This window comes from Scylla paramamosain, chromosome 5 (genome assembly GCF_035594125.1).
Source record: "Scylla paramamosain isolate STU-SP2022 chromosome 5, ASM3559412v1, whole genome shotgun sequence".
Classification (NCBI taxonomy): Eukaryota; Metazoa; Arthropoda; class Malacostraca; order Decapoda; family Portunidae; genus Scylla; species Scylla paramamosain.
The window spans coordinates 32,228,968-32,242,555 of NC_087155.1; the positions used below are offsets into that span (position 1 = coordinate 32,228,968).

General features: G+C 41.4%; 1 protein-coding gene and 1 non-coding gene across 6 annotated transcripts in view; both read left to right on the plus strand.

Annotated features, from left to right (window-relative positions):
- Positions 1–13,588, plus strand: part of LOC135100844 (orphan steroid hormone receptor 2-like) — a 262,572-nt gene that overhangs the window by 52,080 nt on the left and 196,904 nt on the right. For 3 of the 5 annotated variants that reach the window (XM_064004296.1, XM_064004298.1, XM_064004299.1), the window contains exon 2: positions 19–85. The exons of 1 other annotated variant lie outside the window; for it this stretch is intronic. The gene's annotated coding sequence lies outside the window, so the exon portion shown is untranslated. The remainder of the gene's footprint in view (positions 1–18; positions 86–13,588) is intronic. One more of the 5 variants, XM_064004302.1, reaches the window with a different exon arrangement.
- Positions 1,615–1,686, plus strand: Trnaw-cca (transfer RNA tryptophan (anticodon CCA)). The gene has a single exon. It is a non-coding gene; the product is annotated as a tRNA-Trp (tRNA).

The window sequence follows — 13,588 nt, forward strand, 5'->3', positions numbered from 1 at the left end:
TTCTTTTCTCTCTCAAAGGTCGTCGCCACAAGAGAAGTAAGTCCCCGCCCATCCCGCGGATCGTAGCGCCATTAGCTCCTTAAAGGTATGGACAGGTGAACTGGATCGTCATCACCTTGAATTAGGCGCCCGATACGATGTGTGTGTGTGTGTGTGTGTGTGTGTGTGTGTGTGTGTGTGTGTGTGTGTGTGTGTGTGTGTGTGTGTGTGTGTGTGTGTGTGTGTGTGTGTGTGTGTGTGTGTGTGTGTGTGTGTGTGTGTGTGTGTGTGTGTGTGTGTGTGTGTGTGTGTGAGAGAGAGAGAGAGAGAGAGAGAGAGAGAGAGAGAGAGAGAGAGAGAGAGAGAGAGAGAGAGAGAGAGAGAGAGAGAGAGAGAGATTGCCCGATTTCACTTACTACATTTTTTCTTCTTAATTAAATGTAGCTACCACTTTTCCAGTTATTTCTTCATTATTACCACAGTTGTCTCCTCCTCCTCCTCCTCCTCCTCCTCCTCCTCCTCCTCCAGCTTTCCATTTTCTGTGTCGGTAATAATGGTAAAAAAAATAAATAAAAAATAAATAATAATAGTAACAACAACAACAACAACAACAACAATCTGTTTTACGAATTACAACAACAGCTTCCCTGCATTCCGTTTCTTTTTCTCTGCGTTCCGCCTCACTGCCAGTTTTTCCCCGTGCCGGTAAAGTGCCGCGGGTGAGGATGAACGGAGAGAAGTGAGCCGTTTTACTTCTTACCACGCTGCCCTTTCCTTGCGCCTGTAGTAAAGGTCTGTAGAACCGCGTATGTTTGTAAATTGGGACTAGTAACCTCTTGATAAGCCCACAGACCTTCAGGGACTCGCGCGCCGCTCCCTCGTCTCTGCTGTCCTACGCCTTGCTGGCTAGATTAGATAGTGTAGGTTATCGCGAACACCCACGTAAATGTCAACAGGTGTGTTTTTTTTTTTTCTGTTACAGTGTGCGTGTGGCTAAATAAATTGATCGATCGCCTCCTCCTCCTCCTCCTCCTCCTCCTCCTCCTCCTCCTCCTCCTCCTCCTCCTCCTCCTCCTCCTCCTCCTTTACCGTATGGTGAATAGTAGAACTTCCTTCATCCTTTTCTATGAAAATTCCATGTCAGTTTTTCCATACTGCATGGTACTTTTCCCAACTATTTCCATGCCAGCGCAAGCTGGAGGGAGTGGTGGGTGGGGAGGAGCTTTCTGCTGTGCTGTTGTGTCTCTTCTCTGTAGCTAGTTAGAAGTAGTTACCAAACAGTCTTGCAAGGACTAAAAGATCTGTTGCTGTTTGGCTTTCCTTTGTATTCCATTGTATTCCTCCTCCTCCTCCTCCTCCTCAGGTCAGAGTTTACCGTAGGGTGAGTAATAGAACTTCCTTTCATCCTTTTCTACAAAAATTCTATACAAGTTTTTCCATACTGGATGGTACTTTTCCCAACTATTTCCATGCCAGGGCAAGCTGCAGAGAGTGGTGGATGGGGAGGAGTCTTTTGCTTTACTGTTCTGTGGCTACTTGGTAGTTACCAGACTTGAAGGATTTTAAGGTGTGATGCTGTTTGGCTTTACTTTGTAATCTTTTGTAATGGTGCTCCTCCTCCTCAATTTCTTCAACGGCTCCGTGGCGCAATGGTAGCGCGTCTGACTCCAGATCAGAAGGCTGGGTGTTCGAGTCACTCCGGGGTCACTTTAATTTTGGGACGAATCATTAAGTGGTCACACAGGACAACAGCTATACAAGAGCCAGCTTGAAAGCTCCCTTTACTAACACATCATGCGTCCAACAACTGACAGTATCCTAGATATTGTTTTAACAACTGACGAAGATCTAGTAAATGATGTAAAAGTTAAACCAGAATTTAGTTCCAGCAATCATCGTAGCTTAACTGTTATCCATAAATCTTAACAAAGCTAAAGTAAGCGAAAAGAAAGAAAAGGTACTAGATTAGAATTATTGAAAAGATTCCAGGATTGCGTAATAAACCGTACGTGGAACGACTGGAAGAATTAAACCTATTTCTCCTAACGAAACGCAGGATTAGAGAAGTGTTCAAAGTTTTTAAAGGATATAACAACCTTGACATTAATGACCACTTTACTATTGATCATTCCAATCTCACAAGGAATACCGGTTGTAAAATCACATCACAACGTTTCCAATCCCTCGAGGCGAATCACTTCATCACTTCTTTATAACCGCGTCGTTAATATCTGGAGCAAACTGCCTTCAGAAACTGTAGACAGTAATTCAGTTGAATCCTTTATAAACAAAGTAAACAAATAATTAAAAGCGAATTCCCAACAAGCTCGCTTCTTGTCCGAATAGTTACATGTACATTTACAACTCTTGTATGTACCAAACTTTTATTTTGCAGACAGCTATATACCAAATGTACGCACACTCGATCTACTGTTATTAACGTCTTAATTTTCAGACTTGCAGGCATATAGAGATTACCACAGGGTGAATAATAGAACTTCCTTTCACCCTTTCCTATGAAAATTCCTTGTCAGCTTTATCCATCATACTATATGGTACTTTCCCCAACTGTTTCTGTGTCACCGCAAGCAGGAGGGAGTGGTGGGTAGGGAGGAGCCTTCTTCTTTATTGTCCTGTGTCGCTACCTTATAGCTAGTTTGAATAGGATACCAAACAGCCTTGCAAGGATTTAAAGGTCTGTTGCTGCTTGGCTTTCGTCTGTAATCCTTTGTAATCCTGTATTATCCTCCTCCTCCTCTCTTGTGAACTCTACGGTGCACACACACACACACACACACACACACACACACACACACACACACACACACACACACACACACACACACACACACACACACACACACACACACACACACACACACACACACACACACACACACACACACACACACACACACACTCTCTCTCTCTCTCTCTCTCTCTCTCTCTCTCTCTCTCTCTCTCTCTCTCTCTCTCTCTGTTATTTCCCCTCTTTCTCTACCCTTTTACCCTTTTCTTATCTTCCACACATTTTCTGTCTTTTATCTTCTTTCAAGATCATCTTTTCCCCGTGCTCCAGTGAGTTTCAGATTCACCCAGTATTGTGTCATTTCTCCTGAGTCTGGGTTCGAGTCCCCACACCTCCCCCTCACCGTGTGGCTCACTCTTCCTTCCTTTATTTGTTATTTTTAGATTTTTATTATGATTATCACTATTTTTACATCTTCACCATTCCACCACCACCACCACCACCACCACCACAATCCTCCACCTTCACTACGGAAGAACATAAGGAAATAAGGGAACCTGGGAGATGCCATCGGGTCAACACGTGGAAGTCCCTTTATGAAACATACCATTACTTTAAAGCTTCTGGATGACTCGGCACTAACAAGCAAATTACTCTATATGTCACAGTTCCTTCCTATCTCTATTTTAAATCTAACTTGATCACTCTTGAATCCTTTACTTCACATCCTGTCCTGATTACTGACCCTGATAATTTTACTAGTCACCCTTGTTATATCCCCTGTACTACTTAAAGACCTCTATCAGCTACCCTCTTAACCTTCGTCTCTAAGGAATGTAAATTTAAAAAAAAACTTGAGTCTCATTTACGGGTATGACTAGAATTGCAGTAGGAAAGATCTCTACATTTTTCTACATTTTTATTCCTTCACGCGTAATAAGAAAATTGGCAGGTATTTAACTACATACCCTCGTTATGCTCTTAGACCAACAAGTTTCACGATCTCTCTTCTCTGTGGAATGGTATTCTGAAACATCTGGGTGTCTATTCCGACCAGTGTTAGCAGGCTGTAGTGCAAGTTACTAGCATTTTCAAGGTTGTTTTCGTGGTCCTTTATTTATTTATTTATTTATTTTATTTTATTTTATTTTATTTATTTTGTATTTATTTATTTTTTTTTCCTGTAACATTATTTGGTAATTAAGCTGCAACTAGGATTTTCAAGGATGTTTTCATGGTTCTAGTGATAGTTCGACAATATTCACCCCCTTTTTTTTTCGTATTCTTGATCTGTAACATTAGATAGCAGTTTAGCTTAGATGGCCTCCCTCTTCTGTCTTCTGGAGGCTTAGATGGTCGGCTCCCCTCTGCAGTGGTGTACGTAGATTTTATAGTGATGTCTTTACCTACGTCGTCCCTCCAGAGCCCCCTAATGCAGCCGCCGTTGAGAATAATGTTGATGGGAGGTGTGTGGGTGTTCTTCTGCCACTCCACGATACTTTTTAAAATGTCTAGCATGCGACAGGATTCGAACTCGGGTCACCGCCTCCTCAGTAAAGCACACACGAGAACTCGACGAATTATCTCTGACCAGAGAGTAGAGAGTCCGGAGTAGAGAACATAGCTTTTTTTAAAAATAAGGGGGCGTAATCCCACGGAATCTCACTTTGCTAAGAGGAGGCCTGGAACATGTTTGTCTTTCACTATACATATCACTAGCATGTCAGCTGTTTTTATTTATTTATCTGTTTTTATGCATTACTGTCCCCTGCGGCACTAACCTCCAACAGCCACTGGTCTCTCTGTATCAGTGAGTGTGTACATGTCACTTTGAAGCTTCATAGGGGCACACCAGCTCAAGGAGAAACACTCTTCATACAATATTCTGCCCAAGAGGAGGATCTAACCTTTATTCTCTTAAATTTTAGATGAATACAGGAACCATTAAGCCATACACCGTCATTACCTCACCAGTCAGAAGTTGTAAAGCAGAACTTTTTTTTTTATTTATTTTTACATTATTTTGATTTTTTACTTCAGTTCGTCTTATTCGTTTACTTTTTTGTCACTCGTCTGTCTAACCCTCGAAATCAGTCGCCAGTCACTGCCGGCCGCCAGACAGCAACATTGCCCACCCATTCACAGTTCAGCTCAGCACGAATTCATACGAGTAATATGCACGTCAAATTTCTGTAAAGAGAGAGAGAGAGAGAGAGAAGCAAGGCACATAGGTTTTGATCCGAAACTCTCTCCAAATTTCCCCTTCACCACATGGCAACGTCGCTCCTGTCTGCCTGGCGTGCGTGAAGTCCCTGTTGAACTTGCCCGGCGTTGGAAAACATATCAGGCCCATCAAGAGCGTAGTCATGGTAACTGGTGACGTTGTTATCCTTCGGGAGTGGTGATGGAGAGTGAAAGGAAAGCAAAAATAACTGGGTATAGGATCTCATTCCTCTGTCTGTGTGTGTGTGTCTGTGTGTAGGGCCAATGCAAGCTTATCTAGTGTTAGTTTAAGTACGATTAGTTTAGGTCAGGTTAAAGATTGAGATTGAGTGAATAGGATAGGTTAGGTCAGGTCAGATTAGAGATTAGGATTTTTATAAGTGATTAGGTTAGGTCAGGTCATTTTAGGTCAATTTGAAGATTGGGATTGGTGATAAGGGTGATTAAGGTTGGATAGGTTAGGTCAGGTCAGGTCAGGTTAAAGATTGGGATTAGTTATAAGAGCGAATAGGTTAGATTAGGTCAGATTAAAGATTGCGGTTAATTATAACAGTGATTAGGTAAGGTTAGGTTAAAGATCAAGAATAGTTACAAGGTAGGTTAGTTTCGTCCAGTGATGCGTCTGACCGCCACTCTCTTTAATCAGTCAGTCATTAGTTATTCTTCCTAATCAGTTCTCATCCAGTCACTCTCCGTAACTAATCACCCGTCAGTCACCACCTTGTCGCTTAGCAGTCAGTAGTCACGCCTCAATAGTCATCCATCTATCAGTCATTTACCAGTCACGCATCAGTCACTTTTTCAGTAATTTATCACTCAGCTGCCAGCCACCCATGTGTTATCTGTGGATTCATCAGTCTGTCTATCTGTCTGTCTGTCTGTTTGTTTGTGTTTGTTTCTTTGTCTGTCTGTCGATCTCTCTCTCTCTCTCTCTCTCTCTCTCTCTCTCTCTCTCTCTCTCTCTCTCTCTCTCTCTCTCTCTCTCTCTCTCTCTCTCTCTCTCCATCGTTCCTTCAGCAATACCCTTATTTTCTTTCTTATTTCCATGTATGGCAAAATATTTTATTATTTTCTTTATTAATTACCACTGAGTTTAATTATTCTTTCACTGTCATTCTCTAAAGTTATTAATTTACATTTATTTTTCATTTACTCTGTCTTTATTCCTGTCCATTAGCATTCACTGGGAGTCTGGACTTTAATTAACTATTACACTACTTTTTTTTTTTATTTTGTTTCATTTATATGCTACGGTAAGAAAAACAATATCTTTTTCTTCAGTAATTTGCAGGTAGTCAATATACGAGTACGTACGAATGGATGACAGGAAGATGAAAGAAAGGAGATATGAGGTGGAGAATAAGAAGAATTAAATGGGAATTGTAGGAGAGAGAGAGAGAGAGAGAGAGAGAGAGAGAGAGAGAGAGAGAGAGAGAGAGAGAGAGAGAGAGAGAGAGAGATGCGAGTCAGAAATTCAAGATAATTATGAATAGCTGACAGAAGGATGAAACAGAGGGGATGAGAGGTGGAGAATAAACGAGAAGTAAACGAGAATTGTAGGAAAAAAAGATAAAAAAGGAGGAAATAGAAAGAAAAAGAGGATGTGAGTCATAAGTGGAGCGGAATTCGATACATTTATTGAAGAAAAGTGGATTGGATGTTGAAAGGCTTAAGAGTTTTTTTAGTCCAGGATGGAGAAGAAAACACATGCTTATCCTATTACCCGTCTCTCTCTCTCTCTCTCTCTCTCTCTCTCTCTCTCTCTCTCTCTCTCTCTCTCTCTGTGTGTGTGTGTGTGTGTGTGTGTGTGTGTGTGTGTGTGTGTTTCTTATTTTTGTGGGTGTAGAAGTCGACGAGAGAGAGAGAGAGAGAGAGAGAGAGAGAGAGAGAGAGAGAGAGAGAGAGAGAGAGAGAGAGAATAAGGAGGCAGGATAACACTACGAGTAGGCTAAACGGATCGCGCGCGCACACACACACACACACACACACACACACACACACACACACACACACACACACACACACACGGGCGAGCGGGCGGGCTGGGGGCGGGGGGAGGGGGTGTTTCTCAAGGATGTGGGAACAGTTAGCTTACATCATCATAATCAGCTGGGCATGGTTTGGCCTCTTGTTGTGGCGAGATGGGGGGCGGGACGCTGATACACACACACACACACACACACACACACACACACACACACACACACGTTAATAAGCTAGTTAAATTCGGTGTTCAAATCCCGGTAATTATACAAGATAAAAACTTGATACTTTTATCAGTTCCTGGCAACAACACACCTGGGAGGAAGAGGAGGAGGAAGAGAAGGAGGATTAGGAGGGGAATGGAAGGAAAAACAAACAAACAGCAGCACACCTTTTCTCCTATATGATCTGAGATAAACTACATTATCTAATCTAAAGTGACAGGCGTAGGAAATTAAAGGCATAGGAGGAGGAGGAGGAAAATGAGAAGTGGGAATGTAAAGGGAAACCAAACAGCAACAGATCTCTTAGTCCTTGCATGGCTATTTTGGCAGGTAATTGTAGCACACCACTGAGATATGTGACGAGACAGGATACTGCTGTAGGAGGAGGAGGAGGAAGAGGAGGAGGATGGGAGGTAACAGAGAGAGACAGGGAAGGAGAGAGGACTGGACAAGCTTCACCTGGCCTGCTCCCGTGCATGGTGAGTCAGGTGGCGAGGAAAGCAGGTAGATAGGCAGGCAGGTAGGCAGGTGTGTGTGTGTGTGTGTGTGTGTGTGTGTGTGTGTGTGTGTGTGTGTGTGTGTGTGTGTGTGTGTGTGTGTGTGTAGGGACGAACTCACCGTCACCAAGACAACGCTACTCATGCACAAAATAGAAACCGTCGTTCGCTCAGCACTATTATACCATCGTGACCAACCTTTTATTTTCCCTTCCTCTCACCACCACCACCACCCGTACCTTCCCTCTCCCTCTCCCTCTCGTCTACCCTCTTCATCAGCGCGGGAGACCAATCAACTTGGGAAGCGCGTGGGATCGACTTCCGCTCCCTCCCACCTGGAGAGAGAAAATTGGACCTAAGATTGTGTGGTTCCTCTCGGTTCCTCTCGGTTCCTCGTAGCTCACGGGACTCTCACACAGGTGGGAGCGTTACCTGGCCAGCCGCGGGAGGGGGAATGCGAGAGTAGGGATGTGGTGAACTCCGGTGTGTGTGAAGCTGTGGAAGGAAGGAAGGAAGGAAGGAAGGAAGGAAGGAAGAAGGGAGGGAGGGAGGGAGCTAGGAGGGTAAGATAGGGAAGGAGGGGAAGGAGGGTGACGGTAAGATTGGGAAGGAGGGGAGTGAGTGAGGGAGGAAGGGAGGGAGGGAAGGAGATGGGAGATAGGGAAGGAAGCAGAGAGAGAGAGAGAGAGAGACATAAGAACAAGAATAAAATAAAAATGAGGGAAAAGAGTAATTAAAAAAAGAGAATAAAATTTTAAATAAGGAGAAAGAGAAAAATATGCGAAGAGAAAGAGAGAGGAGGAGGGAGAATAAATAAAAACCAAGAAATATGCAAGAAAAAGGAGATGAAAAAAAAATGCGTAAGACTGGGAGATAAGTGTGAGAGAAGGAAGAAAAGAAGAGAGAGGGCAAGGAAGAAAGATGCTGGCAAGGAAGGAAAAGATAATTATTCGTGTGTTGAGTAAAGCAGATGAAGGAGGAAAGAGAGGGAAAAAAAGTTGGATAGCAAAGAGAAAAGAGGAGAGGAAAGGAGGGAAGAGAAATTATTACTTGCACGGGAGGGAGGAGGAAACTTTATTGATATTACTAACAGAAATGTAGAGAGAGAGAGAGAGAGAGAGAGAGAGAGAGAGAGAGAGAGAGAGAGAGAGAGAGAGAGAGAGAGAGAGAGAGAGAGAACAATGGAAAAAAGACTAATAGAGACAGTGGGAGACAAACAGTGAAACGACAAACAAACAGACAGAAGATGGATAGATAAAGAAAAAAGAAAAAAAAAACAGACATACATACAGACAGACAGACAAGGAGAAACAAGGAAAGATAGACAAACAAAAAGAAAAAAAGAAAATAAACGAACACACAGACAACAGACAAAAAAAAAGCAGACAAACAGAAAGACAAGCAAATCAATGATACATACAGACAAACAAACGAGACATAAAGCCTTCACCCGCTTCAAAAAAAAAAAAAAAAGAAAGAAAAAAAAAGAAAGAAGTCGACACGTGATACAGATAAGAGGAAAGAAAGACAGGAAGACAAGAAAGCAGAAATAAAAAATAGTACAAAAAAAGTCGTCCAGATAACGTGTGCACTTCGTAATAGCGGAGTGTGTGTGTGTGTGTGTGTGTGTGTGTGTGTGTGTGTGTGTGTGCGCCAGATGCCATGTATGTACGTACGCGCGGTATTGTGTACGTGCGAGAGACATCATGTACGCGAGACATGACCAGCGAAAGCCAGGAAGAATTTCTCAGCCATTAGAGGGACGCGAGACTATTGGTTACCTTGATGAACTGTCCAGGTGTTCCCACGGACAAACTAGGTGTCTCTCTCTCTCTCTCTCTCTCTCTCTCTCTCTCTCTCTCTCTCTCTCTCTCTCTCTCTCTCTCTCTCTCTCATACAGTTATTCTTTTACTTCTATAATTGATCCTAGATGTAGAGAGAGAGAGAGAGAGAGAGAGAGAGAGAGTGTGTGTGTGTGTGTGTGTGTGTGTGTGTGTGTGTGTGTGTGTGTGTGTGTGTGTGCGCGCGCAATCCCATATAGATACAGGTGCATGGCTCCCCCTCCGCTGTGCACTGTATGGTCCAAACAAACCAGGTGGCGTGGCCTTAATAGTCAACAAAGCCCAGCCTGGTGCAGTATGGTGTTGACTCTGTGCATTCACGAGGGCTTTCATCGTGGTGGTAATGGGGTAATGGTAGGCTCTGCTGCTAAACGTACTTGTCTGTGTGTAGTCATGGTCAGGAGTCACGTAACAGACCACACTCTCCCTTCCGTGACGCTCCTCTCCTTTGCACTGTGTTTGAGTCTTCCCTTCAGGTCTTAATGCTTCACCTGTTGACGACACAATGGGACCATATTCACAAACACTTCCTCGCCGCACCTCGACTACTTTCAGAAGGCTGTAATTGAAGGACACGAGGTTTTTAAGGGCGTTTTTATTGTTTTTATTGTTGCTTTTGTAACGCTTTTCCTGTTGGCTATACAATGGGACCATATTCTGAAACACTTCCTCGCCACACCTCTACTGCTTTCAGAAGGTTCTATCTGGTTGAAGTTACACGGGGTTTTTAAGGGTCTATGTTGTTCTAATGACACTTAAGCAAGATTTCTACATTATTAACAGGAGAAACACTCTTAAGAACCTCGTTAATCATATCTGCTGCCTTTGAAAGTAGTCGTGGTAAGAAGGCAAAGCGTTTATGAATACGGATCAATGACAACTGCTTACTGAATAATGATGTTTAACTTTAACTGTAGAGAAATAAAACTGCAGGTAATAAAAATAATCATTCCTTTTGTTGTGCGTGGTGGCTTTGGAAAGTTGAGCAGAGTTGTTGGTCAGGAGTGTTGCCTTGAAACGGCACTTCCTGACGTGTCCCTTCTCACCGTCTGGGTCTTCTATTTTTTTTTTTCAGACTGTTATTTGGTACATCTTTCCTTAATTACTAATCACTGAGACATCTTTACTTGTTCTACAGCCACTTCTAATCTTTAAACTGGGCAGAAATTGCAAAATCTATTTTTTTATTTCCTATTTTCTTGTAGATGTTTTTAGAGATTTCATGCATTACTCGTACTTCTGGTGCTGTTAACTATTTCGTATCGCAGTGAAAGGGTTAAACAAACACAAAAGCAGTCAAAGGGTTAAGTCCTCTGATGTGAGAGTCTAACTGGAGTTTGTAAGACTGTCACCATAATGAAGAGGGTAAGGCTGAAGAGAATCGTGAAGCACAGTGAGGGCGAGTGCATCAGATTAGGTTTTCGCTTCGTGACGGCGCGTGTACATAAGAGTAGCACTGCACGACGTGACCCAGCAGCGGTAGAAGAGTTTGTTCTCGCTGCTGAATTGGAACGCTTAATGGTGAATGAATAAATGAATATGTTAGAGAATATGTGGAGGATTCTTATTTATTTATTTATTTGTTTATTTATTTTTGTTTTATGATTATATATATATATACATATATATATATATATATATATATATATATATATATATATATATATATATATATATATATATATATATATATATATATATATATATATATATATATATATATATATATATATATATATATATATATATATATATATTTGTATGTGTGTGTGTGTGTACCTGTCTGTGTACCTTTCTGTTTTTATCTATACCAGGTGTTCCAAAAGTATGTCACATTATGACACTTCATATTTTTATAACTAAGGAGGATATCAGAAACACAATTTATTTTTAACTAATATCTCAAAATCTAAAATACAAAAAATTTTAACTAATATTTTAAAATTTCAGTACTAAAAAATTGGACTCAGAAGTATATAAAAGTATTAAAAAAAAATAAGTAAATATAAAATACCGATGTTCAGTGTGCGCTGCGGGTTACACGACACACATGCAAACGGTAGTCCATTTCTTACCAAGCGCGATCTAGCATGGCGTTGTCGATGGTTGCCAAGGCTCCAGCTATTCGAGCCTTCAGATCATCCACCTTCGCTGGAAAGGGGAGGTACAGTACGTACACCAAGCCTTTCACAAGAAATGGATTATCGTTTGCATGTGTGCCGTGTAATCCGCGGCGCGCACATTGAACATCTACAAAGAAAGTTTTATATAAAATAATTTCTTGCACTTTTGAGTTATTATTATTATTATTATTATTATCATTATTATTATTATTATTATTATTATTATTATTATTATTATTATTATTATTATTTTTATTATTATTATCATTATTATTTTAGTACAGAAACTTGAAAATATTATCTTTCGGCAAAATATAAATTGTGTTTTGATATCCTCCACAGTTATTAGGATATGAAGTGTCGTAATGTGACACGTACTTTGTGGAATACCCGATATATTTTTGTATCCACTCATAGATGTCCTTATATGTGTTCGTCTGTTTACCAATGCTTATTTATCACTGCCTATCTGTCTGTCTGTCTGTCTGTCCATCCATCCATCCATCCCTCCATCCCTCCATCCATGTATCTATCAGTCCATCTACCTATCATTCTAAATCTCGTCTCGCTCTATATCTGTAGTCCTTGAAAACAACAATGATACATATTAACATTATACCAATATTTGCCAATTCTTAGAAAAAAAAATATCCCCTTAATGGTCTGCAATCTCTCCAAAGGGCCTGCGTGTCCCTCTCTCTATAAATAAACGTCGTGTTTATCTAAACTTGGCGAGAAGGACAATAACACCCACCACCACTCTGCCCCAACATGTCCCTGTCATTGAGGGGTATAAAAAGTGGTTTGTATACCTGCAGTCTGCTTGTGTTTGTATCATAGTCTTCTGTCACTTTTTTTTCCCCTTTCTTTGGGAGTACAACAATAATACGTATTAACCTTCACTGACATTTGCCGAGCCTTGAGATAATGCACCTTATTCCCCCCCAAACGTTTCAGCGCCTCATCACGACTCTCAGCAGGCTCTGGCGGAGATTGCTGTCACTTTCAAGGGTGCTTTCATGATGCTTCTGATACCTGAACGAGAACGCTGCACCATTACTGAGGAAAAAAAAATGAAGAAGGAAAAAAATCTTCATGGGAACCAGACTGATCATCTTTATGGTCTTGAGAAGTGATCCTTATGAAAGTTCACAGCACTTAACAATGCGAGCCACATTTTGGAAGCAATTACTCCTCTATCTACCTTTCCATTAGGACGATGAGAGAGAGAGAGAGAGAGAGAGAGAGAGAGAGAGAGAGAGAGAGAGAGAGAGAGAGAGAGAGAGAGAGAGAGAGAGAATATGAAAAAAAATGCAAGTAAATATAGCAAACTAACTAGTCACATTCTTACTCCATCCCCCCCAAAAAAAGTCAAAAAATATATATATGGGAAAGAACAAACAAACACAAGAATACGAGAGAAAGGAAACGAGGAAAAGAAGGGGAAAAGATAAAAAAAAGATTAACAAAGAGAGAGAGAGAGAGAGAGAGAGAGAGAGAGAGAGAGAGAGAGAGAGAGAGAGAGAGAGAGAGAGAGAGAGACATACAATACATACGAATATCTATCAACGCCAGTCTACCCTCCCATAATTCACTACACATCATTAAGAGCTCAGGTCTCTCATTTCTACGTGGAGCGGGTTTCAATTCCACAATATCCTCTGTGTAAAATGAGATCCAAACGTGTACTGGGTATAGTTATATTGAGCTTAGCCAGTTAATTAAAGAAGGATGGTGTTGTGAGCGCTTCTATACCCTGATGGAGAGAGAGAGAGAGAGAGAGAGAGAGAGAGAGAGAGAGAGAGAGAGAGAGAGAGAGAGAGAGAGAGAGAGAGAGAGAGAGAGAGAGAGAGAGAGAGAGAGAGAGAGAGAGAGAGAGAGAGAGAGAGAGAGCGTAGTCGTAAATCAGGGAAAATCTATAGACAAAGGAAGGAGAAAGAGACGAAAGAAATAGAGAGAAAAAAAAAGA